This window comes from Nicotiana tomentosiformis, chromosome 6, assembly GCF_000390325.3.
Source record: "Nicotiana tomentosiformis chromosome 6, ASM39032v3, whole genome shotgun sequence".
Classification (NCBI taxonomy): Eukaryota; Viridiplantae; Streptophyta; class Magnoliopsida; order Solanales; family Solanaceae; genus Nicotiana; species Nicotiana tomentosiformis.
The window spans coordinates 7,011,079-7,034,876 of record NC_090817.1 but is presented as its reverse complement, the minus strand read 5'-3'; the positions used below and the strand labels follow the sequence as shown (position 1 = coordinate 7,034,876).

The window sequence follows — 23,798 nt, the reverse complement described above, 5'->3', positions numbered from 1 at the left end:
GCATGCTTAGAGAGAGGTGGTGATGACGATGATGGAGACTATGACTATGCTCCTGCAGCATCCTTGGAAGGTGATGCCGATGACGATGATGGAGATTATGATTATGCTCCAGCTGCATAAATTCAACGGACGCTCTTGGCAGTGGCAAATCTAGAGTAGATACAGCGTATTTGGTCAAAATTTCACAACTACTAGTTCATACACGAGGAAGAAATATGAACCTTGGTTTTAGTTAATCTTAATCTATTTCATAGAAATATATATATATATATATATATATACTAGTTGAAACTTTTTGCGATTGAGGTCTGCACTACTCTGAGATCACTAGCTTAGTAGATGTACCTTCTTTTTGTTTATCCGTAAAATGGTACAGTTAAATTTGATACGTGGTTTATAGACAAGAGAGTTGATTTGATCCAAAAATGATAGAGAAATAAGATTTAAATTGAGATTTAGCAATTGAAATTAAAGAAGATGACAAACCTGGCTCCGAGCGCAATATCTCCGAGGACAAAAAAGGAAGCAACGATAAAAAGCAAATAAAGTTATTTAATTGATAGCGAAAGTAAAATATAGCGTATGCTTGCCAAGAATTATCTGTGTTACAATGACTGTTAAATATAGGTACGCACAAACGCTGAAGTTAAGCAAGAAGTGAGAGCAAGATAGCAAGGCATTTTGCAAACAATTCATGTGTCTTTCAAGTGTGCGACCCTTGTCTTTCAAGTGTGCGACCCTGAAACTACATACATAAACTAGATAGAAGAACCAAGTGCATGTGTTTCTCTTTTATTCTATTTCATTTGTAGTAGATTTTTGAGTTGTACCTTTCAGCTTTCTTTAGAAGCATTTGTACTAGATACTTTGAGTTGTATTGTTTAAGTTAGAGTTAACTTGAAGCGGTCGCAACAACCTGAGGCTGATTGCCACAAATGTTAGAGGTAATCTTTAGGTTTACAAGAGTTTTGTAAATATTGTTGTTTGGTTCAGAGTTGTAGTGAAATTTTAGGGAAAATCTTAATGGGAAGTAGGTCGTGATTTTTTCACCAAAATCAGGGTGTTTTCCTTACTTTCTGCATTTATTATTTCGCAAATGTAGTTGTAAACACGTAATTTTTAACCCGCACATTAGAATTATCTTTAGTAGTCTTAGTATTTTTAGAATATTTATTTGAGTTTATTTGTATAGGATTTCACTCTATTATTAATTTTAATTCTAGTTTTTAAAGCATAAAAAATTGAAAACTACAAAAATAGTTTCATCTTTATAATATTTCTCATTTTATACATATATTTATTTAATGTCATTAGTTTCTTTTTGTAGTGAATTTTGCTATTGCTTTAACCTATCTTTTATATTGTTACCTTAATATAATCTTTGGAAAAATACGAAAAAATAAAATAAAAAAGGGATTGGCTTCACTTTTAATTTTAGTTTGGTTAAAGTCAATTAGTATTTTATTATTTTCAAAAAGAGAATAGATTTTGGGTTGATTCTTGTCTTAAAAGGTTCAATTTTTGCCTAACTCCATTTAACATAGGCCCAAATTAAACCATCATAATTTCATTAGCCCACTTTTCACTTAAATACAAGATTAAATCTTGACCATTCATTATGTTTAATCCAATGACCAATAGTTACTCCTCACCACCATATAAAACCAAATTAACACCCAAAACCCTAGGGGGACTTTGGGGCAGCAGTAGGGCAGAGAACGGACTACCCTAGGACAACAGCCGCCGCCTCCTGAATTTTTCGATCTTCTTTCTTTCATTCTCTAAGGGACCAGCAGAGAATTCACCTGAACATAGGGAAAAGAGTGACGAGAGGGAGAGAAAAGAGGGAACGATATAGTGAGAACGAGGGTGAAAAGGGAACGGCCAAAATTTCAATAAAAGAAAAGGAAAAACGCTACAGAGAGGCTACGTGAGTTTGATGACGCGCTAAAAGAGACGAACAAAAGTACTGTCCTTCAAATTTTGGTTTTAAAAATGGAGGTCACCCGAGGTTGTGTTTGATTCGAGGTTACCGGTCCGGGTTCGTGAACTTGAAGCAACCGTTGAATGTGCACTTGATTTGGAGCTCTATTGTTTAATATTTAATATAAAAGGAAGATTCGTCAAAGGTTTATTCCTTCCCTTTCCTCTGTTTTTTGATTTATCTCCCGTGAGTTATTTGTGTTTGTTTGCAATCCATGCTTTAATTGTCATTTTGTGAATGACTTGCAAATTTACGTGTCAATTGAATCTTGTGAATACATGTTGACATGTTAGTAGAATGGAGACAGTAGGTGCCCGTAGAGGACATTTCGGATTAAATGAACTTGGGCTATGGGAGTTCGAACAGAATGTTAGACTTTGGATATTTTTTTCTTGTTGTCATTTTATTTTATTTAATTGGATCGCTAGGAGTATGTTATGCCGATAACACCTGGGTAGGTAAGTTTTAGGACTTTCTATTTTATTTGAGGTTAGAGATTGTCCCGCAGTTTATTAATTTATCCGGGGTATACCCCGTAATGAATGTAATTGGAGGCTGTGACGGACATCGTGGAGTGAACATATCATAGACTTTAGTATTTTCCTCTTATTTTACTTTCTTTTATTTAGGTTGGGACAACCTCGAGCCTATTGTGTGTTTAGTTTTCTTTCGTGTATTTTTTTGCCTCATTTCGAATATCTTTTAAAGCCAATTTGATCATGTATGCAACCGTACTAGTTACGAGACTCGGGGAGTGCCTAACACCTTCTCCCCGAGTCAAACGAACCCTCTTACTTGGTTCTGGTACAGTCAGATTTAGAGTCAAATGTGTTTTGAAGAAAAAATATTATTTTAAAAATGGTGACTTGGCACACCGAAACCAAATGTCAGGTGGCAACTCTGAAAAATCCTTTGAAACACAATCTTTTGTCACTTTTCAAATTGAAAAATCCTTTTGAGCTTTAAAATCACCTTTATCTATTTCTAAAGAGGGTTAATGAGGTAAAAAAGGGGTGTGACAGCTTTGGCGACTCTGCTGGGGATTTGCAGGTTCGAGCTGGTACTTGATCTTATTGGCTTTTTAGAATATTCTGCTGAGATTTTTATGTTTTTTTTTCTTTATTTAATTTTTATTTTGTTTATGTCGCTTTATTTGCTAGTTGTTTTATGTGTTACTGTTTTATAACTGTCATCATATGCATCACCCAGTCAATTCTTTCTGTAACAAGTCTCGTAGTACACATCGCGTACACGAACTCTTCGTTGAGTCACCCTTATTTTAGGAGGGGGGAGGGGCTGTCGGACGTATGGAGTGGGTGAAAAATTTGAGTAGCCACTAGGGGTGGGCATAATACCGGCCGAATCGTGAATTTTGATTTTTCGATTTCGATTTAATCGGTTATTCGGTCGATGCACGGTTTTTAGATTATTAAATTTTAATTTTTCGGTGCGGTTTACGGTTTTGGTGTTTCGATTTTTGGTTAAACCGAAAAACCAAAATTTTGGGTATTAGTTGAGAAAAATAGGTTTGAACATATGGGTTCTTTTGAGAGTCCAAAATTTATTACCCATCTGAAGGCTGAAGCCCAATAGTCCAATACCCATTTGAAGCCCACCCAATTTACCCAAACCTAAGACTTAGTCTTACTGATAGTCTGATACGTTCCCAAACCTAAATCAAAAATTAGATTTAGGGTTCCTCTCACCTCTGTGCGACTGCTGCCTTCTTCCTCAGCTCGACTGTGACGCCTTCTTCCTCAGCTCGTCGCCCATCATTCTTCCTCAGGTTAGTGCGACTTCTTCTGAGTTCTGAGTTCCTTTTCAGTTTTCTTCCTCTGTTCCTCAACTCATTCGATTTTGGTGGAAATTTCTTGTGTTGATTATTCTGCTAAGTTAAAGTCAGCATGTCTCTTTCTTCTATTGATCCCTTTCTATGCTACATTATTTTGTTAAATAGGAACATGGACTTGACAGGTTTCATTAATCTCTAAGCAATTTTCTGGAGTGTTAATGGAATGAGTCCATCAATAGAAACATGTTGCTTTGTTTAATTTTCTCTTCAGTTTCTACTAATATTTTTCTTTTACTTTATATCAATGCTTCTGTTGTAAGCCAACCTGGTACCCACCTATTTAAGTTTCTCCACCTTTAATTCTTTGATTCCATAGGTTAATACCTGATTGATGAAGCAACATCTGCAACAACTCTAAGTATTTCCCAATAATTTCAATGTGTTAATTGATAAGATAGGAGCTAAATTGCAGATTTCGGAGTAAGAGAAAATGGGAGAATTGAGAAGAAATCCAGAACTGATACAAAAGTTCTCCACGCTCTCACTGTTTCATGTTTTAATGCTTTCCGTAGGGTTTAAGGTTTAACTTTAACAATTGTTATTTTGTTCATGTTTGGATGCTACAACGTTATGCCCACTGCCCACTGTCCAGTTTTTATATTATGCAAAAATCACTGGAAGTTTATGACCACTGAAAGTAAATTCAAGATATAAAAATCTTGAACCGTTAATAACCGAACCAAACTTTAAAAAAATCGCACCGAACCGTAAATACTTTGGTTTGATTTGGTTATTAATATTACAAAATCGAAAACCGATAAACTGAACCGTACTTTCGTAATAACCGACCGAACTGACTGACGCCCACCCCTAACAGCCTCTATCGACCATACGTTCCCCCGAATTGCCTTGTTAGTGAACCTCAAACGTAGGTCAGCCTTTAGGTCATTTTTATTTGCATCATATCATTATGACCTAGCAGGGCGTGGTCCTAGGTGCCGTGTCCTTTGTAGGAAACCTATCCAAATTGTGTCAAATGGGCCCGCTGGCCCAAAATGATATTCAATCATCCTATGTGCTAAATGTTGCATCTTTGAGAATAGAAATGTCATTTGGCGGACTGATGTTTGGGAAAGAAGGGTGAAAATGAAGCAAGTAGGGCCTATTTTTTTTTCTTTCATAGTTTTTTCAAAAAAAGAAGGAAAAAAAAAAAACCTAAAAATATTTTACACCTTCATACCATTTTACAAAAAATCAAAAAGAAGCAACTTATTTTTCAAGTCTATTGACCCTTTTGTAAGTGTTTTCAATTTTGGCCAATCTTCCCGAACTACGTATACCTAATTCTCGTCTTTCGGGGCGGGATACGTAGGCAACTCCCATAGGGTCCGGTCATCCTATTGAGTCTTAAGTTCTTGGCTTCGGGGGTCGTAGCCAAATCTTGCATGTCTAGTCACTTTTGGCCACATCGTTCTTTTTTGCAAAATAGGGCTATTTTTGAAAAGTGGCTTGTTGAACCGTGTTCGGAGAGCCTTGAATCCACAATTAGCTGTCTCCTTACTTTAAGGCCCATCCTTGTTGAATTTGCATATTTAGCCACATTTGGCCACATCGGCCGTTTTTGCGAAATAGGGATATTTTTACAAAAGTGGCTTGTTAACCCATGTCTCAGAGTCATGAGTTCACAACAAGGAGTCCACATAGTTTAAGGTCCATTCCTGTTGAGTTTGCATGCTTAGCCATTTTTTGACCACATAGGCCATTTATGCAAAATGGGTTATTTTTATAAAGTAATTTTAGAGACCGTGATTCCTAGGAGATCGGGGGTCGTATAGGCCTTCGTGAGGTATTTTCCATGTCTTACAGGTCGTCCTAGTTGAGTTTGCATTTCTAGCCGCATGTTCGTGTGTCCAATAGGAAGGTTATGGTCTCACATAGTGTCTTGAGTCACTAACTCTATTTGGTCTTATCTTCTCATTCAGGTATGAATCCGTTTACCGTAGCTTGAGCATGATAGACGCCCCAGGACCATTCCAGTCAGGACCGTTGCATACAGGAGCTTCTTGGGGAGACTTTTTATGTTTTGAGTTTGTCATTCATATTGTTTTTTGCTTTCTAGTCTTGTTTAGTAGTATTCAGTCTTTTAGTTGGTGTCAGAATTTGTCGTAGTATAGTTGAGTTTGTCAAGTCTCTCATTATCATACTTCCTTTTTTGTATTTGAAAAACCAAAAAAAAAATTCTGACACCAACTAGATTATTGTTTTTTTAGTTTATTTTGTCCATCAGTTTTCCTGAACTACGCTTGGTCTGATTCATATGGAACATGATACGTAGGCAACCTACATCGGGTTCGATCGAATCATTTATAGAATTAAAAAAAAGATGAGGTTGTGGGATGTGAGAAGTCAGAGGAAAGAAAAGAGAGATAATCAGAAAGAAAACGAGAGGAAAGAAAATGAGCAAATCAAGAAGTGTTAAAGAGAAAAAATGAAGAGGGAAAGGGGCAAGAAGAGTAAACTTGGGATGATGCCAATATGACCTTCGTACCCTCGAAGTCATTTAAGAATTGATAACTGTGACTAGGTGCATTGCACATAATATGAGATTATCTTTTGTTAAATGCCTTAACGCTAACGTGATGACTTCATTTTGTTCCTCTTTGTTATCTTCATTATAGCAGAAGCGTGGTTGGTTTGTGGTTCTTAAACTGGTAACTCTTCCCTATAACATAAAGTCGAAAGGCAATGGCAGGCGACAACAGAATTGAGTTGGTTGATACTGGTGCCCAAAAATAATTGTCTGAATGAGACACTGGGTTGGTTGAAGAGGTAAGGATGTTAAGACAACATATGACAGACATGTATCAGGCTTGGATGACTGGTAAGGCACCACCCCCGCCACCCCTAGCTTCCTAGATGCCACCCTCACCCAAGCTCCAGTCATAGTGTCAGATGATCCACCATACTCTCTAGATTTTCCCGCTTATCATAGCCTTCCCAACCTCCCTAGTAGCTCCATCATTCGTCCTCCAACTACATTTCTCGAAAATATCCCTCCAGTCATATCCACTACCTCCACCATCACAACCTCTCAACAACCTCTCCTTAGGTCCAACAGTGAACACCAGTTCAAACCTCATGATGTCCAATACTACTCCCCAAAGTTGGCCCACCAGGTCTCGGATTCGTATAATCGTAACCCTCGGAATGAGCCTTTTGTTGAAAATGAAAAATCTTCAGGAAAAGAAGGGCGGGATGAGATATCCAGAAAGCTGAAAGGTATAGAACAATCCTTAAAGAACATGCAAGGGATGGGAAATCAGATTAACATGTCTTAGAATGACTTGTGTATGTTTCCTGATATTCATCTGCCCACGGGGTTTAAAATGCCAAAGTTTAACTTGTATGACGGGCGTGGAGATCCAGTGGCCTATCTCAGGGGTTATTATAGTGAAATGAGAAGTGTTAACGGGAAAGATGAGCTGTTGATGGCGTATTTCAGTGAGAGCTTGAGTGGGGTAGCCTTGGAATGGTATACTCGTCAAGATGTCAGTAAGTGGTATGCATGGGATGACATGGCTCAAGATTTTGTTCGACACTTTCAGTACAATATAGATATTATCCCGGACCGCTCCTCCCTATCTAAGATGGAAAAGAAACCCGAGAAAAGTTTTAGGGAGTTTGGGCTCTGATGGAGGGAACAAGCTGCTCGGGTCAGTCCCCCGATTGATGAAGAAAAAATAGTTAAGCTTTTCCTACAAGCTTAAGGACCCACCTACTTCAGTCATTTAATCCCAGCTTTAGGTAAGCCTTTCAATGACATGGTAAAAATGGGGGAGATGGTAGAAGAAGGAATCAAGTCATGCAAAATCATGAGCTATTCTGCATTGAAAGATACTACAGAAGCATTCAGAACATCTCGGTAGGTTTGGGTGGAAGAAAGAGAAATAGAAAAGATGTTGAGCCCCGCCAACGATAAGATCCAGTGGGCATTCTTGCTCAACACTTACGATAGAATAAAGTGTTGAAAGGGAAGTTGTCACGATCCAAAATCTAACCATGGTCGTGATGGTGCCTATCGTGTTACAAGGCAAGCCTATTTCCCAAAATATTACTACTAAATCGATTATAAGAATTTAATAAAATATTTCCAACATTTGAATTTTTTATAAACTAAATCAACTCTAAATATATAATTATAGAAAAAACGGAAACGAGCCCCAAACATCGGGGTGTCACTAAGTCATGAGCATCTAAATCTATGAACTAAGAAATAAAACTGTCTAACTGTAAATGCAGTCCAAAAGAAGAAATGATAAAAGAAGAAACAAGGTCCTGCGGAGGCTAGCAGCTACCTTGCAGTATCCAACGATAACCGGCCTAAACTTAACGATCGACATGCTCTAACTCATCTGGATCTGCATATAAAGTGTAGGGGGTAGTGTGAGTACAACTGACTCAGTAGTAATAGAAATAACTAAAGAACTGAGTAGTAGTGACGAGCTAAGTAGAACAATTCAATTATTTCTTTATCACAATTTAAAATAAACAGGAATAATCAGGTAAATTCCATCAATTCAATAAATGCTACAAAGAAATAAACGGGTAAAAATGCAGCAACAACAAAAGCAATGAATCCTCATAGCAATGCCACTCCATCACTCAGCACTCGGCTCTCGGCACTCGCACTCAACACTCAACACTCAATAGGTACCTGCGCTCACTAGGGGTATGTACAGACTCCGGAGGGGCTCCCAAAGCCTAAGCGCTAGGCACAGATAACTCACGTGCTGCACGGACAACTCACGTGCCATAATATCAAATCCCTGGATCCACACGGTCAACTCACGTGCTATGGTATCAATACCTGGATCCGTACGAATAACTCACGTGCTGCACAGACAACTCACATGCTGCACGGACAACTCACGTGCCTCAATCAAATACCTCACAACATGCCCTCGACCTCACTCAGTCATGTACCTCTCTAACCTTACCATCATCAACAAATAAGAGAAATACAGCCCACATCAAGTATCACAGCATATCAGCAAAATAATAGAGACTAAGGTAAACATGTACAATAATATCTATGACTGAATACAAATAATGTGAGTATGAGTAAAGCTTAAGCATGATCTCTAAAACGAAGACAAACAAGTTCAACAACAAATAAACACATAACCACAGATAATAGCCATTAGGCCTCACAGCCTCTCGGGACGGACCAAGTCTCAATCCTCGTGGTGCACACCCACACGTCTATTACCTAGCATGGGTATCACTTCCAAACAATCACGTGATGTCAAATCTCCGGGTTTATACCCTCAAAGCCAGAGTTAAAACTGTTACTTACCTTAACAACGTAAAATCCTACTCCAGGATGCCCTCGTCTCTGGACTCGGTCTTCAAAAGCTCTGAATCTCACTGATGTCTCGTGATTCTCCCTAATTTCAAGATATGCACTTGCATATTTTAGCAAAAAATATTGTAAGATTTTATCTACTGAAGTTAAATAAACTGTAGATTAATTCTTATTGGATTTCATTAGGAGATCAAATATAAAATAAAATAGATATAAATTAAAAAATAGAGATAAAAGAAAATAAAAACAAACTAAAGGAATAAACTAGTGCACTTAAGGATGCACACAGGAACAAAACTAAAAGAGTGCCATCCCGTTTCGAACTCGGGAACGTTAAGTTAACCTTGAACCCGCTAGACCGTTTCCTCCACCGGATGAACTTGTATGAAGTGGGTTCAAATAACTCATATATTCTCATTTTACAGAATTTAACTTACGCAAAATATCAAAATTTTCAACGAAGCGGATTCATTTGAACCCGCTTGACCCTATGTGGCTCCGCCCCTGCAAATGACCCAAATATGGACTAATTTTAGTCCGTGGAAACGTGTGCATGACACGTGGAAGCGTTGACATTCTATGTTGACTAAAATGCAGAAACGAATATGTGACTACAATGTCGAGTGACCAGAAATATTGTGAAATGTCGACATTACTTTTTGTGCATGAGTTCTCAAGTAGTGTATAAAACAGAATACTTTTCATATGCAGAGCTTTTGGGTAAAAGAGAAAGCAAACTATTCCTTCTACATCATCTTATGAAGTTGTACCCGTAAACTATCAAGTTGGTTTATGTGTATCTTCTACAATAATTTGAAATATACCTCTGAGCAATTGAAAATATCCAATTATATCACTAGACAATTTAACAAGTCCAAATATACTCCTACGGGCTTTCACCATATCAACTAAATCAGACCAATTCTTTTCAAGGTGAAAATAACTAATGAGAGGGACATATATTTGAAACTGTTGGGCTAAACTAGCCCAAATATGCTTTTAACATGGTGTAATATTATCCGCTTTGGGCCAAACTTGCACGATTTTCCTCAAAATGTCTCACACCATTAAGAGATCTCTACACCTTATATGTAGGCTCTCAATCGTTTTAACTACCAATGTGGGACTTTGTTCGCACTACCAACTATCTCTCCCTCGAGCTAAGTTCCACGAGGCTCACTACAACAATTCACGAGTCTCTCCCTCGAACTAAGTTCCATGTGACCATTGCCATGATCCACGGGTCAATTTTCGAGATTCACTGTATGCCACCCACATTTTTAGAGTATTATGGCAACCGCAGCCCGCAAGAAGCTTCTTCTTGTGTGCGCATCGCCCCGCACTATCACTTTGCCATCTCCATACTCGTCCAGCCGAACCTGGGCTCTGATACCATTTGTTGGGCTAAACTAGCCCAAGTATACTTTTAACATGGTGTGATATTGTCCGATTCGGGCCAAGCCCGCAAGGCTTTCCTCAAAATAACTCACACCATTAAGAGATCCCTACTCCTAATAGAAAAAATGTGTTAAAAAAATATTTCAAGTGTTGTGTAAGTATTTGGGATACTCTTTTTGATTAACAAAAGGCTGACTAATTAAGAATGATTAGGAGTGGTCTGGGTCAAATTAAAAAGAAAAAAGTTTGGGGTAAAAGTTAAAATGCTAAAAAATAAAAAAAACATCTTCTAATCTAACCTTTTCAACTTTTTCTCTTTCTTCCCTTTTCAAAACCAGACAGGATTTCCCCCCAAACTTTTCCATCTTTTCTCTCAAATTCAATCTCCAAAATCAAGAGTACTATAAGGCTCCAAAACTCGGCTTCATTCCGTTCAAATTTGCTTTGAAATCGAGATACCATGATCAGGGTAAGTTTTTATTTTCTTTTTTCTACCATATTGATAAACCCTAAACTTGTTATTTCAACCCTAAATTGATTTTTTTTTGGGTATTTTTATAATTTCTTGTTGTTGTATAGTTTATGTGCCTAAATTCTAGAGTTATTGTATAGTCGATATTTTGACCTAAAATTTAGTATTTTTATGTTGTTTAATTGTAGACGCTGATGTGTTTGTTTCATATGCCTATAAAATTAGTTGTTGTGATGTTGAAACGGCTATATTGCTCTATTTTGGGTTTGTGGAATACTTTTTTGCCCAAATATTTCAAACATGTCAGTTGAGTGTTTGAAACATCTTAAGATATTGTTAAATATTCGTGTTGTTATTGTTGTTGTTGTTGTTGTATGTTGTGAAGTTATTGCAATGTTTATCTCGGTTTGGTTACTGATATTTTGAGCTCAGTATTTGAAACATCTCATTAAAATGTTTGAAGCTTCATATAAGATGTTTGAAAAAACTGTTAAGATGTTTAACAATCCATGAGATGATTCACCAAAAGATACCTGATTATCACAATGAGATGGTTGATTATTTTAGCGATTAAGAAAATCATTAATAGAGACGTATATATAAAGAAGTTTGGAGAACTATACTATGAACATTGCTAGCTTGCTTTCAAACTCCATCTAACTAGCTAGAAACTTAAATTATTATATTTTGCTTAGCATTTGTAGATGGCAGAAAATTGATTTTGCCTCTTAAGCTCAATCTTGTATGACCAGCTTCCAAGTAATTCAATGCAGTACCTTTAGAGATGTTTGAAATATCTCAGTAAGATGTTTCAAACATCTCATTAAGATGTTTCAAACATCTCATTAAGATGTTTCAAACATCTCAGCAATATGTTTCAAACATCAATTAAGATATTTCAAATCAATTAAGATGTTTCAAACAGATGTTTGAAACATCTTAATGAGATATTTGAAACATCTTGTTGAGATGTTTCAAACATCTTATATGAGGCTTCAAACGTCTCACTGAGATGTTTCACCAAAGAATACTTGAACATTTATCGTTTTTTTTATGTGTTATGAATACATTATTTGTTTATTTTATTGATGGTCGTTACTTGTTTGTGCGTGTAGCTAAAATGGCAAAGGGACGTGTGTCAAAGACAGGTGGACGAAGAAAAGATAAATCTCTTTCAAAAAATCTAGCAAAAGAATTAAGACATCTCAGGAGGATGAGCTATAAAAATTAATTGTAGCTGAAGTGAAAGCCAAACTTCTTCAAGTAGTAGGAGGAGGGAATGCTGGAGAAGAAGAAAAAGAGAAAGAAAATGAAGAGAAAATTGAGAAAGAGAATAAAAAGGAAAGAAGGAATGTACTAGGAGGGAATGCTAGAGAAGAGGAAACAGAGAAAGAAAAAGAAGAGAAAGAAAGAGAAGAGGAAACGAAAAGGAAGAGGGAGAGTTGAAACAAGGAAAGTAAGAGAAGAAAAGATAAATGCTGATGAATAAAAATCAAAAGAGGAGACAACAAGAAGAAAAGATAAATGTTGATGAAGAAGAATCAAAAGAGGAGACAACAATTGATGAAGGAGAAGAGGAGATATATATTGATGATAAAGCTTCAGTAGCAAATACTGAAGAAGAAGAAGAAGAAGAAGAAGAAAAAGAGGCAGCAACAGAAAGAAGAAAAAAGAGAAAGAATGATAATGCACCTTCCCAATTTGTTGAGGTAAGCTTAATATGTTTGAAACATCTCTCTGGAAGTTTAAAACATCTATCTGGATATTTAAAGTATCTGTCTGGATGTTTGAAATATTCCTAGTATGTTTCACTAAACATGATTGTAAAGAGATCTTTTTAATTATTAAATTAATTATTTTTGTGCCTTTAATTAATCAATACCTTTAAATCATGTGTAGGATGAGATGCCTGAGGATGAGCTTGACAATGCGAGGTTGAAATCTTAAAACTTCGATCGGAACTTCCACCCTTAAAGTACAAGACATTTTTAGATGATAATGAAACCTTCAACAAGAAGATCACTGTGAGATCCTCATTAGGATAAGCAGGTATGGGTGAGTTCCGAAAGTTGTTGTAGGATGAGGGCCTCGAAAACAAGTTTAGGAGTAGTCCTTTTGGGCACTTTTTGGATTTGCCTGAGAGGCTACTATTTCAAGCATCTATAGTACATGACCTTCTACTCCGTAGAGTATTGTGAGAAGACCCATGAGTTATGGTTTGATTACAAATGATTATCAGTTCGATTCGGCCTTCGTGCTTTCACCATAATGACTGAACTCAACTGTGGACATTCTTATACGAATTCGAAGCTTCAAAAGTACTTTCTTGATGATAAAGAGTTGGGAAAACTTATTGCAAAGGAGGAGCTATATAGTGTTACTATGGTTCACGTGAAACTAGTAGTTTCTATCTGAAACTCCATAAATGAATCAAGAAATTCACTGCCTATGAATATTTGCTTATAAATTCGATTATTATTGTATATTAACTTAATTAATATTACTATAGGAACCATAACCTTCAAATCTTGAATCCACCTTTGCTGACATGCCACCTAGATAGGGTTACACTGCAGAATGTTGTGGACATGTCGACATTGTTCCTTTCCATGAATTTTCAAGCATATGATTGCGAGCATGATAATATTTGAGTGCAGCTTTATGAAAAGATCAGAATTCAGAAGTCTCACTAATTACATTTAGTGGCGACCTTGGATTGCTGCAGGTACTTTTGATAGTGAATGTTTTTTTGGGATGACTGCTCGGGGTCGAGCACCAAAAATATATATTTTGTGGCGAATAAACTCTCCACAAAAAATAAACAAATATGCCGCAAATATGCTAATGATCTTTTCTCGCTTAACGTAAAGTCCAAATTAATATGTCAAAAAAGAAGGTACATCTACTAAGCTAGTGATCTCAGAGTAGTGCAGACCACAGCCACAAAAAATTTTAACAAGTATATATATAAACCTATATATTTCTAAGGAAAAAAAATTAGGATTAACTAAAATCAAGTTTCCTACTTCTTCACCATGTATGAACTAGCTGTAAGTTTGGCCAAATATGCTGCGTCTGCTCAAACCCGATAATCTTAAAAATGCAAGACATTGTATCTTTGTCATAGCTAATTAGAACCTCCGTTGAACTGATCTCATGCAGCTGGAGCAAAATCATAATCTCGATCATCGTCATCTCCTTCCAACGATGCTGCAGGAGCATAGTCGTAATCTCCATCATCGTCGTCACCATCTCCTTCTAAGCATGCTGCTGGAGCATAATCATAACCGTCATCCCCATCATCATCTTCATCTGAACACGGTCTTCTCTTCTCGAACCCAGTAATCTTGAAAATGCTAGACATTCTATCTCTTCTTAATTGAGATATTGGATGTTGTTTTTATCTCTTTGATAAGATGTGAAGAATGGTGCTTGTAGTGTGTATGATTGGTGATTGGTGAAGAAACCATTTGCTTATATAAAGGTAAAGAGCCAACTCTGGACTCATTTTGACTGAGCACGTTAGGAAGTGTGTAATGTTAGCTGCAGAATGTGCGGAGCCATAAGCTTTGCTGCTTATACGCTATGGGCTGCCACATTCAAAGTACACTTTACATGTCATTATGTACGATGAGTGTTCAGATATGGAGCCAGAATTTGAAGTTTACGATTTTTAAATTTGCCATGAAACCTATAACTCGTCTTAGTTACTGGATATGCGATTAAATATTTATACATATTTAATGGACTTTCTATACAAATACGGAATTTAAGCAAAAGTTACTAAATTCGTCTGAACCCGTACTTAACACTCTAGCTCCATCCCATGAGTGTTACATATTATTCTCCATCCTAGTGGTTAGGGGTGGGCGTACGGTCGATTCGGTTCGGTTTGAAGAAATTCGGTTCGGTTATTTGATTTTCGGTTTTGTAAAAGTAATAACCGAATCCGAACTAAAATAAGTTCGGTTCAGTTCAGTTTTCTAATTTCGGTTTGGTTTATTTCTAATCGATTTTCGGTTTGAACATTATCATATTGGGCTCTTTCTATGTAATAATTGGACTGACGAATTTGTTGGTTTTCTTTCAAAATTTCGGTAAGTTAGAATAAAATGGTAAGTTTCGTTAGAGTTAAAAGTCTTAAGGAATGTGAAATTAGGAATAGCCGATTGGGTTACTTATTTGGATTGGGTCTTTGATAGACTTCAAAATTGGGCATATATTATTACCTATGGGCTTAGCCTATATATAACTTAAAGAATCTATATGCTAATATTTCGATTTTTTGGTTAACCGAACCAAATAAATTAATAACCGACAACTGAACCGAAAAAATGAAATTTTAAAATTTTAAACTGAAAACGACCGAAAAAACAGAATAACCGAAACCGAAATAAAAATATTTTCGGTTCGATCGATTTCTTTGGTTCGGACCGAAATATGCCCACCCCTACTAGTGGTGGACATAAAATCTCTATCTCTCTATAACTTTTTGGTGGGATTTCAGTATAAAATCCATTAAAAAGAACGTAAAGCAAAAAAAATCATTATCAGCATAATTGGTTGCTGCCTTCACTTTTCATAAACTAATCTGTTCGCCCCATGCAATTGACTATATATGGTGTCTTTCAACCTTTTACCAAAAAAAAAATTAGAACGTGTGCATAAATGAGCCAAAACAAATCTTAGTCTGTGGAAACGTGCGCATGGCACGTGGAAGCATGTATTATCTACGTGGATGCTGACTTGCTTATTTGGCATGCCACCTAGGCGGATATGTTGACTACAATGTCGATCGAGTACATGTCCTTTGACGAGAAATGTTGTAAAAATGTCGACATTTATTCCTACATAAGAGCGGTTGACTACACTGGTGAACCCAATAATTTCGTAAGAATATATATATATATATATATATATATATATAATTCATCGTGTTGAAGATTGTTCAGTTTGCCCTATGTGGCTGACTACGTACCCTTCATGCACTATAGCATTTACTTTCTTATTTTCAGTTCATTTAACTTTATTTTCTTTTTAGTAAATTTTTTAAAAGATGATTTTTTTTTTCAAAACGAGAGATAATCTCTTTTGAAACGAAAACGATTTAACTTAGACTTTTTATTATATTCTACAAGTTTTTATGGTCTCATAACTATTATAATATACTTAAAATCTCAAATTTTAAACTTTGCGTCCAGCTAGTGAGGGGTGGAGGTAGTGTATTATTTACGGTTTTGAACGAACCTAATAGTTTTTGCTTAGACTTTGTTTTATATTAAAAATTTTATTAAATATGTACAAATATTTAATTGCGAACACAATAACTAAACGAGTTATGAAGTTCGATGACAGATTCAGAACTCAAAAATTTCAAATGCTGGCTCGCCTCTGTGTCTAGTCAAACAGGATCACGTAAAATAAGATGGAAAGAGTATTTGATATACGAGCCAGCACCTCTTTTGACTGCTACATACAGTGGTGAACCACCCACCTTCTCTAGAATATAGGATTTATCTCTATCATCTTGAGTGTTTGTTGTGAGGAAAACTCTATACATTTAGCCGTATAAAAGAGGAAGACCTCTTTAATCTGTAATGTAATACACTATTCCTTTGCTGATCGAATATACAAAAGCTTTCAATTAACCATGTTTCGTACTTCGTCAGCATTTCTGTAGTGTTAAAAACTTGAATTTGGTAAACTCAGTGATATGTAAGTGAATCGCTCAGAGACTTTTTTTTTTCTTTTTTTTTTTTAAATAAACGGAAGCTATCACCTTAGGCTATGCTGGCCCTTGGTGTGGGGGGTTTGGGAAGTCCCCTACCTATAAATTAGAATCCAAAATATAAATACATGGAGAAGGGGGACATGAAGCCTAACCTCCTCAAATCCTGTCTTAGAATTGGACACTCCCAATTCTGTACCATGATAGTTTTCCAACAATAGGGGTGTAATGCTATTAACTGGTCCTAGTTTTCTTCCAGTAACTAGTAGTCAAAAATATGCAAAAAAGTACTATGAGGATAGACCCTCCATATTATCTATATTATGAAGCATAACGAATTACTCATTGCTTCTTTTTTTTTCTAATCCTGAATGTGGGGAGCTGCAATTTATCCATTCTAAATGGACCCCTCGCTTCTCTTGGCAAGTCTTTCACGGTTCCGTATAGCATAGCATTTTTATGTTGAGATTCTGCTCCAATTTTAGATAATGCATCCGCGACTGCATTTTCCTCTCTATAGCAATGAACTACTTGTGCTTGAAGTTGTTGTAACATGTCTTTCAACGTCTCCATCTTATCCATAAGTTCCCAGGGAACTTTGTACTCTCCTTTAATCATATTAACTACAATTAAAGAGTCCATTTCAAGAATAATATTGCCAAAGTTGAGATCTTTACAGAGTTTCATTCCACACAAAGCGGCATGCACCTCAGCACTATTGTTAGTGCAGAATTGTACATTTTGAGCATAGGCTACAATAAATTGTCGGTTTCTATTTCTAACAATACCTCCAATACAAGCTCTTCTCTTGAGAATGTTACTACTGTCATCGGAGTTAATTTTAAAGCAGTTGTCTGGGGGTTTGTCCTATATGACAGTCCTGCAACTTAAAACAGGCGTAATGCTCTCCATTTCTTTCCAGAGTTTTTCCCAAGTCCAATCTTTTAAGATCATTCTTCAATAGGTACAAAACTTGTTGACATATTCTGTTTCTATTGGTTCTTCTATTACTATACACGTAGCTGCATCCAGCTTTCCAGAGCTCCCAACAAATAAGGTTAGGAAGGATCATAGTGGTTCTTCTTTGTAATTTTTCTGTGTCTTTATAGCTCCACCAGTTGTTAAGCACTAACCTGATAGAAAAAACAGAAGTGTTAATACCAAAAGGAATAGCAAAAACTTTTCATACCTGAGTTGCAATTTCTCCACGGATGAAAACATGCTCTATGGATTCATCTTTTGGTTGGGCACAACAATGACATCTGGACACCACATTCTGTCCAAATCTTTGTACAACTTTATCCGGAGGTAATTTCCTCTTAATGATTCTCCATATCAAAAAAATGATCTTGAAAGGAGTATTCCTACTCGACATATTTAATCATAATTCATGCTTGCGTCTTCTTTGTCTAAGCAGATCAAATGCAGATGAGCAAGTGAAAATTCCACTAATGGTGGCTTTCTAAATAGGTTGATCCTTACTATTTCTATCTCCAATTCTTGTATTTGCAATGTCTCTGGAAATATTAGCATTGACTAAGTTAGCAATCATATGAGTGTTCCATTGTCTTTCCAAAAGACAGACCTTCACCTTCATAGCCCTTGGCTTGTTATTTAAGTGTGTGGCATTAGCAATAGGACCTGATCCTATCCAGTTGTCCCACCAAAAATCAATTGAAGCTTCATTAATCTTCCAAAGTATATGAGGTTCAACCTCATTCCTAATCTTCTTTATATCACACCACGCACTAGATTGAGACTTATCCCATGTCTTAACCACTGGATGACTTCTCTGATAGTATTTAGATTTCATGAAATTAGACCAAAGACTGTTAGTGGTCCGTAGTCTCAACCATCTTTTGGAGCTAAAGGTCTTACTAATATCCTCCATCTATTTGAGGCCTACACCTCCCTGCTCATATGGATAACATAAGTTTGCCCAAGAGCTCCAATGATATTTCTTCTTGGTATCAAATTTTCCCCAGAAAAAATCAGCAAACACTTTCTCTAACTGTTTCAAGACAGTTTTAGGAGGTGATATTGCTGCAAGAGTGCGCAAATCTTGAGATTTGAGGACATGCTTTATCAATATAACTTTGCCTCCTATAGATAATAAATTACCTTGCCAGCTATTCAGCTTGTTAATAACAGATTTTCCTATCTCAGAGAAGTATGAATCTTCTTTCTCCCTTCATTATAAATAGGACAACCAAGGTATTTGAACGGGAAGTGTTGATGGTTAAACCCTGTCACTATTTTAATCATATCCCTTCTAATAACAGAGAAATGTGTAGTAGTGAGAAAACAACTTTTCTCTATGTTCACTTTTTGGCCAGAAGCCTCTTCATACTGATTTACTTTTTTCATAATCATCTGAATAGATTTCTTATTACCGGAGGAGAATATCACGATGTCATCTGCATAGCATAAGTGGTTGATCTTTGATCTTCTAGAATTCATAGAGAAACTTATGAATTGATCTTTCTAATATAAATAATTGAGTACTCTTGATAGAGAATCTGCAGCAATAATGAACAAACTAGGTGATAGAGGATCACCTTGTTTAATACCCTTTGTTGAATGAAAGAAACCATGTCTCTCCCCGTTGATAATGATGGAGTACCATACATCAGCAAGAAGCCTATATACCATATCCACAAAGTTATCAGAGAAGCCGATCTTTCTTAAAACGGAGATAAGAAAAGCCCAAGATAACCTGTCATAAGCTTTAGCCATATCTAACTTAATGACAATGTTATCTCTCATATTTTTATTCCTAATCCCTTGCACAATTTCTTGCGTCAACAAAATATTTTCAATGAAAGTCTGCCTTTAACAAACCCAGACTGGTTTTCAGAGATCAAATTAGGAAGCAAAGATTGTTGAGTATTGAGATTTTGACGATTAACAAAGTTTATTTAGATGCAATGTTTGAAGAACCAAGTCCTCAACGAAATTGCTTAACTGTTCTAAGAACTAGCTCCTTAGGGTAAAGGACCAGCTCCTCCGATTGATGATTGTACATATGTGCAAGACAGTAACTTTAACTCAAAGTTACCCAAGTCCGAGTTTGGTGGAAGAAGGCTGCTACATGTGATAAGGGTTGTTGCCCATGAAGATACGAATAAATCAGGGTTGTTGCCCATGAAGATACGAATAAATCAGTAAGATATAAGAGTCCCAAAACTTGTGGAGTTCTTGGAATAGTAGGAGTCCTATAAAACGAGAAGCTAACTATGCATAGGATTCCTAGAAGATCTTGAAGTCCAGGCATTTAAATACTATCTATTTTGGACTTCTAAGATTATCCTTTTACACATCAACTGAAGAACTTCATTTTGTTCACTTTAGTCGAGTACCAGTGGTGTTCTTCTCGAGTCAGTCTAGTAAATGTGTTTTAAGAAATCGAGTTGTAATCAGGTGTTACAAGCAATTAGTGAGTTGGAGTAAGTGTTTGTGTGAGCACCTAATTTTTTACTATATTTGAATTTTTACCACCTTCTACTATGTAAATATTTTTAGAAATTTAATATAAATTTTTTAATTTTGTTAATTTTTTTTTATATAGTGTAAAAATTAAAAATAATTTAAAAGGTCAATTATTACTATTAGTATTATTTTTATTTTTTATCTTTATTTTCAAAATAAAATAAATTGAAAAAATTAAATATATTTTATAAAATTTTCGGATGGGAATAAAAAATAGGAAAAGTAGAAGTATGGAATTAAAAAGTAAAAGTAAAAGTAGGTGAAAATTATTTAATAAAAAGTAAAAGAAAGTGGAAAATTAAAAAATTAAAAGTAAAAGAATGTGGAAATTTAAAAAATAAAAAGTAAAAGAAAGTTGAAATTAAAAAAAAAAAGTAAAGGTAGCTGAAAGTTTTTAAAAAAAAGTAAAATTAAGTGAAAAATAAAAAAGAAAAGAAAAGAAAAGTGAAATAAGTGAAAATTAAAAAATAAAATAAAATAAGTGAAAAATAAAAAAAGAAAAGTAAAGGAAAGTGGGGAATTATGTTTTTTAAAAAATAGAAGAGAAATGTGAGGAGAAAAAAGGGGGAGAAGGAGAGAAAAAAGAGAGGAGAGAATTGAGAGAAATGTTTTTTTCTTCTTCTACGCTAAGGGATTTCTACTCGTGTCATTCTTTCATCCTCATCCTTTCGAAAAATCCAGCTAAAAAGGAGCAGCAAAACTAGCTACGAAATAGCTCGAAAACAGCTTCAAAATCAGTCCAAAATCATTTACGAAACCTTCATTAAAGTGAGGTGATGTTCGAGTTCGCCAGTTAGAGGTTCTGACGGTCGCCTTTAGAAGCCTCCGATCTTGGTTCAGATCTCTAGAAGAAGTATTAAGTTGAATCTCTTCATTGTACTTGGATTTGAGAGCTCCCATTTTAAATAAAAATTGCGGCTGATTGAGGTCCGTTCTTGCCTCTTTCGATTTATATTTTTTGGTCGATCTTTTCATTATGTTTGTTCATGAATCTCTGTTTATGTGTTTGCTTGTGGTATTTGTTGAAGAATTTTTATTGGTTCATATCCTGATTTGCCAAGAGTTTTGATTGTTTTGCTGATTAAATTTTATAGTTTATATTTGGTTAATTAGTTAATAAATTAGGCCATGTGATTTGTTTGTAAATGTGTCTTGGGCCGTGAAGATTTGGCAATTAGTTGGGATTGGTTGACATATGATAGTTTAGTTTTGGACTATAATGAAAGAAAAGAATTTGGGCCTCAATAAGTTGAACTTCATCCGACCCAATATAACAATTCTAGCCTTTTTTTCTTAAATAATTGAATAAGTTAGCTCGCCTTTCCATATCTAATTTACTACATTTTTCATCAATAATTCATAATTCTTGGACTTTCCCAATAATCTAAAATCTTAGGAAAATAATCAACTCATGAAACATTTGTAGAATACTTAGACGGGCTTTTAATTTACTATCGTGATTGTATACACATTCGCGTGACATAATTATGATTCCGAAAATAAATTAAGGTACACGTTCGCGCGATTTTGGCCAAACAATCCTTAAGAATAATAAAGCGTGATTAATCGTGTACACATACCCGTGACATGATTTTAGCACCCTAAATAAAATGGATTCACGCACACGTGATCCGTTTCAAAGCTAAATCCATAACACCATAATTTAAAAGCGGTAAAAGACAAAACATGCATAGGTTCTTAAACACGTAATTTATAATTAAGCCAGATATGATTGAAGCGACCGTGCTAAAACCACAAAATTCTGACAGCTGAAGACTATGAACTATGGACCATAGTGAACCAAGGTCCTCTGATTCCTACTAAACAAAATGCACAAAATGAAACAGTTCCTAAGGACCCCTTCGAATTTATGGCAGCAGATTTCAGAATGATGGAGAAAAATGCAAAGGCTAAGAAAATCCTTATCTGTGGACTTGGTCCTATGTGTAAAGAGATCAAGGATAGAGCTACTCATGAGAAAATATGAGCTCTTCTCCATGAAGGAGTCTGAGCTCATCTAGGATATGATGATTAGTTTTACTATAATAACCAATAATTTGAAATCACTTGGAAAGGTGTTTACCTCAGAAGAGTTGGTTAGCAAAGTTCTAAGAATTCTTCCAGCTTCATGGGAATCAAAAGTCATTGCAATCCAGGAAGCCAAGAAATTGGACAAAATCTCACTTGATGAGTTGGTTGAAAACTTAAAAACTCATGAAATGAGAAAGATAGAACCGCACAAGGAAGAACCAAAGAAGGATAAGGCCTTGGTTCTTAAAGCATCTGAGGATGATGAATCTGATAATGATGATCCTGATCTTGCAATGTTTGCCAAGTTCAAGAGGTTCATGAAGAATTCCAAAAGTGCATCCAAGAGAGAGACCAATAGTAAGCCCAAGCAGATCGACAAAGCTAACTATGATGGGTGCTACAAGTGCGGCAAGCTAGATCACATGGTCAAGTACTGACCAATGTGGGAATTGAGTGGAGGAAAGAACGAGCTGAAAAAGAAAAACGGGAGAAGATGAGAGAAAAGGGTTCCAACAAAGGAAAAATTCTAGGCAAAGAATTTACTGGAGCAATGAAGCAGGCCTCCTTGGTAGCATATGGGGACAGTGGAAGTGATCAAGAGGAAGAAAATGAGGATGAGGCTATAAGTCTCTATTCTGTGATTGATGACCACCAGGATGTGGAGACAGAACCCCCGGTACAACTTGAAATGCACATTGGAAGACCTTTTATGTTAGATAAACACCATTATGATAAATGGAAGCTGGTATGATAACATTTCTTCAGGCTACTGACTTTGACCTATGGGTAATTGTCATTCATGTACCAATACTCCCAATCAAAATGGATAGTGAGTGTAAGAAGTGCAACAAAAGAGAAAAGGAATACGCTGATGGAGATCGTCAGCTAGTTCAGAAAAATATTAAAGCAAATGACCTGCTCTACAAAAGCTTGTCCAGAAACACTCTCCTCAGAGTGTCCTCTTGCATCTCTGCTCATGATATATGGAGGACCTTGGAAACTGACTTTGGAAATGCAAACATCATAGTCTTGATGCAAATTGAAGAATCCAAAACAAAGGAAGAAGTGATAGGGATGATGGCCGTGAGTGATTCAGAAACTGAAGATGAAGCAAACAAGGTAAGTATATCTGACTTGAAAGAGAACATTCATGCTATGTCAAAAAGACAACTGATGGTCATAATTGTTACCTTAATGAATAAAATGGATAAAATCAGTACTGGAAATGATCAGTTAATAAGCAGCCTTTCATGTGTCAAACTTGATATCAACGAGCTTGAATCCGACAAAGCTAATTTAGAGAAATAGGTCAAGTACCTTAAGAACCATGTTCTTGAGCTTACTTATAAGAATGAGAAGTCTCCTGATATACATGGCAAAGAAAAACTAAGTGATCTGCAGGATAAGCTTGAAAAAGAATTAAAAATTGCTAAAGATAATCTTTATGATGCGGAAAGGAGAACCTAGAAAGCTAATTAGGAACTCTCTAGACTAAGCAAATGGCATAGATCTTCTGATGCCTTGAATTGGCTGAATGAA

The 23,798-nt window shown here is 35.9% G+C and overlaps 3 long non-coding RNA genes across 3 annotated transcripts in view; all 3 read left to right on the top strand.

Annotated features, from left to right (window-relative positions):
• Window positions 1-23,798, top strand: part of LOC138893499 (uncharacterized) — a 130,130-nt gene that overhangs the window by 3,555 nt on the left and 102,777 nt on the right. The gene's annotated exons all lie outside the window — the stretch shown is intronic.
• Window positions 1,672-6,073, top strand: LOC104104445 (uncharacterized). The gene is made up of 2 exons (XR_688145.4): window positions 1,672-2,129; window positions 5,759-6,073. It is a non-coding gene; the product is annotated as an uncharacterized lncRNA (long non-coding RNA).
• LOC138893498 (uncharacterized) lies at window positions 10,880-12,882 on the top strand. The gene is made up of 2 exons (XR_011409024.1): window positions 10,880-11,008; window positions 12,127-12,882. It is a non-coding gene; the product is annotated as an uncharacterized lncRNA (long non-coding RNA).